Source organism: Eleginops maclovinus, chromosome 18 (genome assembly GCF_036324505.1).
Source record: "Eleginops maclovinus isolate JMC-PN-2008 ecotype Puerto Natales chromosome 18, JC_Emac_rtc_rv5, whole genome shotgun sequence".
NCBI classification, from domain to species: Eukaryota; Metazoa; Chordata; class Actinopteri; order Perciformes; family Eleginopidae; genus Eleginops; species Eleginops maclovinus.
The window spans coordinates 23,950,319-23,955,805 of NC_086366.1; the positions used below are offsets into that span (position 1 = coordinate 23,950,319).

At 40.6% G+C, this 5,487-nt stretch overlaps 1 pseudogene; it reads left to right on the forward strand.

Annotated features, from left to right (window-relative positions):
* Window positions 1–3,098: 3,098 nt before the first annotated feature.
* On the forward strand, window positions 3,099–5,209 carry LOC134879879 (piggyBac transposable element-derived protein 4-like; annotated as a pseudogene).
* The last annotated feature ends 278 nt before the right edge of the window (window positions 5,210–5,487 follow it).

The following is a 5,487-nucleotide window of genomic DNA, read 5'->3' on the forward strand; positions in this document are numbered from 1 at the left end:
ATTTACATTTCTGACATTTTGACATCTAATTAATGAATTTTAAAGGAATCACTGATTCAATTGGATTCCCTCCCAGAGGAATAGTACAGCTGTATGGAAGTCACAAGCCAATCCATAAATGTGTACCATAAAACACAAATGTATTTCCACAAACATGCAATTTTTTGTGTGAAGTGTAAGGTCATATCCCAAAAGATACAAAGCCAATTGCAAAAATGAACGGTCTACATGTAGAATGATATTTCCATATTTGTGGAACACTTGGTGGTAAAATGACATTAACATTTATGGACAGTGATGAGTAATGAGGGGCACATTTAACGCAGAAAGAAGGATATTTTAACATTGTTAGATGATATAAAGTCAAAAGAAAATTTAAAATACCTTCTTAGGGGATTGATTTAGTAACAGAGTTTGTGTCAATGACAATTGACTTTTTTTTAAAAAGTTACTTTGGCCCAAGATACAGAAAATTTAAGGCAGTTTGGGGTAATAAAAACATTATTTATGTAGCCAAACTTTTTAAAATTTGATGAATTATTAATACTATATTATGATTTTTGGGGATTTATTTTAGTCACAACATTTGTTTTGATAACCTGGTTTCAACTTCTTAAATGACATTACTGAAAGAATAATACATTATCATACATTTTTACCACCCATGTTTTTTGGATTCCCCTCCTATTTAGATTTTAAAATCCACATATGTGAGATGCAGATACTAGCTACACCAGATGGTGTCTTTGGTAGCGGGAAGAGACTAAACTAAACATGTTTGTATAAAGAGAAGCAGATAGAGCATTGGAGGTGAGCCTCTTCATACATTTGAAAGCTGCTCAATAGCGCATGAAGCCAAAATGTCCTGGCTCTCAAGAACAAAATTACCTGGATCTTCTCCGGATCTTCAGGGGACCTTCTGCATTCATTTGGCCCATAGAGCATGCACACTCAAGTTTTGAATAAGCCTGGCTCCCAATTCACTGTGTCGATAAGGAATGGAAAGGAAACATAACTCTGGATTTGGCTTTTGGTGCATTTTACAACTTTAATGCCCTGATTTAAGACCTGTGATCTAAATAAGGGCTATTCAAGAGTACGTTGGGGGTTGGCTAAGTGAATGAGAGTCTTTTTGGGCACCAGGACTTCATGCCCCTGACACGGAACTGTAGTGTCACTTAAGACCTGGCGAGTCATACAAGTGTTGTACCACTGTTTCGCCACTATGAAAATCTGCTTCAACGCCCTGATAAATTCCTGACTAGAAACTGATCCGCGCGACCTGCCTACCCAGCATGCCTTGATACATATTACACACGTCAACCACATACAGGTAAAAACGAAGAACAGCAAAACATTCAGGGATCACCAAAGTCAGTAGAATTCAAAATCTATAATCACAGAATCAGGAACAAAAACACACAAATAAATTAACCCTAGCCCAGTGTGTGTTTGTCAGAGGCTTTGGAAGTGTATGTGTGTTTTGGGAAACGGGTTGTCCAACATGTTGTCTATGAATGGATTCATCCTCCCTTAAACCAACGGTTCTGACTGCTGGTGGTGCTGATCGGTGTGGGGGATACTTTCTTGGCACACTTTGGCCCCTTGGTACCAAGTCCATCTGTAGTGTGTGTCCATCCACAGAATACCCATCTTCTAATGGCTCCTTTCAGCAGGATGATCTGCCATGTCACTAAGCTACAGCCGACAGCATCTTCCGACTAATTTAGCATTCTTATTATTTAATGCCCAGTTGTATGAAAACTCCAACAATGCACTTGCCATGTGTAATTTGCTCCCCAAAACTTAAAAATCGGTGGTGTTGAAGTGGAAAGAAATCAATAAAACATGGGGATATTTCCCGAAAAACACAACAGAATGTTTCCATGGATGATCGGACAGACTGAATATTTTCTTCTTTTGGCCCCACCGTAAATCTGTTTCTCACATCACATATCAAAAAGGGCATTTCATTTTCTGATACACTTCTTGACTTGAAAACTCCTCCATTTCTTTAAGAATCTGTAATAGAAATGTCATCATATTAAATATGTCACTCAAATATGATTTGTGCTGATACAGTAAAAAGTAATATGCTCCTGAATACTATAATGTGAAAATAAGTTTTCTGTCTGTCGTTTTATGTAAATGTATTTCTTCCTGCTGGATGAATCAATATTTGTCGGAAATGAAGTGCTCTGGTTTTTGACTGGGCTGACAGCTCAGACTGTGATTGGCAGATTGAACAGTAGGGAGGAAATTAAGCAGCAGGCCAGGCAGGTAGGAGAGACATTTTTAAGCGGGGGAAAGACACAACAGAGATTCTTGGAGAAGTGAGTACTGAAGCCCTATTTCAACTGACCCAAATCCTACAAGACTGATGGTTGCAGGTTTTTAGCATAATAAGTAAGTTGCACCAGTATAGGAATTATATAGAGCAATGTTATTACAACTTGATTTGTGAAAATAAATTCCGTAAAAGAAATCAAATCCCCTCACAAAAATGCTTTACTTAAATAGTTATGCCTTTACAACAAACATGATAAAAATAGGACTTTTAAGGGTCAATTTGACCCATTTCAGTTTTTGTGTTGACCAAAGTACTGGTTATCCTTTCTTTTTCTTGATGAAATTTGGTGACTTTTCATCATCTAGGGTCATGAACTGGTGTGTAAAATCTGGACACTTTGATGTGTAGTGGAATGTCTGTGCAGAGTTTGTATACAAAGATGATGTTGCGGGTCATTTTGACCCAGACCCTTTAATGTGGGTAAATAGCTGTTCAGATCCAAAATAAACATGTCTCTTTGATGTACTTTTTACTTTGATGTACAATTGTTTGTATTTTGATTGCCTCTGAGACCCAGAGCCAGGTGTGTGAAGAGAGGGAACTTTCTCACACTTGTCCTTGTCACTGTTCTCATGTCATCTCTTTGACAAACTCACCAAAAATGAGCTCCAGAAGGACGGCAGCTGAGGAGGCTTTATCACAGATTTTGAACTGGGATAGTGATGTAGAGGAAGATATTTCAGAACCAGAGGATCTTTCAGAGACAGAGGACAATGTTATTGCTGACCCAGATTGTCAACTTTCCTACGATGAGGAGGATTCAGAGGACGAGTCTGCCGTTGTTCCTCCAACAGATGAAAACCAAGGAATGCAGCAATCATCATCCACAGAGGGGACATGGGCATCTAAGGACGGTAATATAAAATGGTCAACATCACCACACCCAAGCCGAGGCAGACTGTCATCTTCCAATGTGATCAAAATGACTCCCGGTCCTACAAGATTTGCTGTCACACGAGTTGATGAGATTCAATCAGCGTTTCAGCTCTTCATATCCTCACCAATAGAGAGGATTATACTGGAAATGACCAACTTGGAGGGGAGACGTGTGTTTCAAGAGAAATGGAAGCCACTGGATCAGACTGACTTGCATGCTTACATTGGAGTTCTGTTATTAGCTGGAGTGTACAGGTCAAAGGGAGAAGCAACTGCAAGTCTATGGAATGAAGAGAATGGAAGGCCAATCTTTCGTGCAACAATGTCTCTGGAGACATTCCACATGATATCTCGTGTGATCCGCTTTGACAACCGCGACACCAGAGCTGGTCGACGTGAAAGAGACAAACTAGCTGCGATCAGAGATGTGTGGGATAAATGGGTTGAAATTGTACCTTTGTTGTACAATCCTGGTCCCCATGTTACTGTAGATGAGCGCCTTGTTCCATTCAGGGGGCGCTGTCCTTTCCGACAGTACATGCCCAACAAGCCCGCCAAGTATGGCATCAAAATATAGGCAGCCTGTGATGCAAAATCCAGCTATGCATGGAATATGCAAGTATACACTGGAAAGCTACCTGGAGGAACATCTGAGAAGAATCAGGGGATGCGTGTGGTGCTGGAAATGAGTGAAGGGCTGCAAGGTCATAACATCACATGTGACAACTTCTTTACATCCTACCGCCTTGGAGATGAACTTCAGAAGAGAAAGCTGACCATGTTGGGAACAGTCAGAAGAAATAAGCCAGAACTTCCCACTGAAATTCTGAAGATGCAGGGCAGACCTCTGCATTCCTCAATATTTGCTTTCACTGAGAAAGCAACAGTTGTTTCACACTGCCCAAAGAGAAACAAGAATGTTCTTGTAATGAGTACAATGCACACAGATGCATCTCTGAGCACAAGAGAAGACATGAAGCCACAAATGATCCTGGATTATAACTCCACCAAAGGAGGAGTTGACAATCTGGACAAAGTCACAGCAACATACAGATGCCAGCGCAAGACAGCCCGTTGGCCTTTGGTGATTTTCTACAACATTGTGGACATGTCTGCTTACAATGCCTATGTCCTGTGGACTGCAATCAACCAGAAATGGAATGCCGGCAAATTGTACAGACGTCGGCTTTTCCTGGAAGAACTCGGCAAAGCACTTATCACTCCCAAGATCCAGACGCAAGCCAGGCCAGCTCAATCCCCAGCAGCTGCAGCTGTCATTGAAAAGGTCAAGCTCAGGTCACCCGACCAACCTGCAGCCTCACCCAACCCAACCTCACCCAACCAACATCCAGTGGACACAGGTGGAAAGAAAAGGAAAAGATGCCAGGTCTGTCCCTCCCGAGAGGACAGTAAAACAAGTACCTCTTGTGTGAAATGCAAGAATTACATCTGCAGAAAGCACACAGTAACATTCTGTCCATCATGTGGAGAACATTGAAAATGTTGAAGAAAAATGTGGAGAACATTGAAAAGTTGAAGTTCGCTGGGATGAAGTTAAAGTTGAAGTCAAAGTTAAAAAGAAATGTGTTCATGAAGAGGGAAAAACGTAGCCCGTGTGCTTTCTTTGGTCAAGGAAGGAGGAAGGGAGGAAGGAAAGAAGGTAGGAAGGAAAGAAGGGAGAAAGGAAGGAAGGAAGAGAAGAAGGAAGGAAGGAGGAAAGAATGAAGGAAGGAAGGAAGGAAGGGAGAAAAGAAGGGAATAGAGGAGGATGAACAGAGAGAAGGAAAACAGGATGAGAAGAAGGAAGGAGAGAGCATGGCAGGAGGAAAGAAGGAGGGAAGAATTATCATTTTGACCCGGGAGGAGGACAAGAGGATTAGACTAAATAGTTCTTAAATATAGTGTTGGAATTAAAAATGTATTGTATGTCACTTTTCTAAATGTTTATGTAATCTAAAATAAAGTTGTTATTGGTTTAACCTGTTTTCTTGACTGTTTTGAGTGCATTTACACAGTATGGGTCAAAATGACCCGCGACATAATCAATGTAATTTTTTTTCAACATAATACAAAGGTTAACATAATACAAGGGTTAAGTTTCGCGTCGGGCTCCCGGATCAGCCGGTCTCGCTGCACATTATCCCGCTTATTACACGGCCAGATACTAAACATGCTAACGACTTGACTCCCAATATTAACTAAAATTATTTTATTGACTAAAAAATGATCGTATTTCTTCCACACGCACAAAAAAAAGGTTC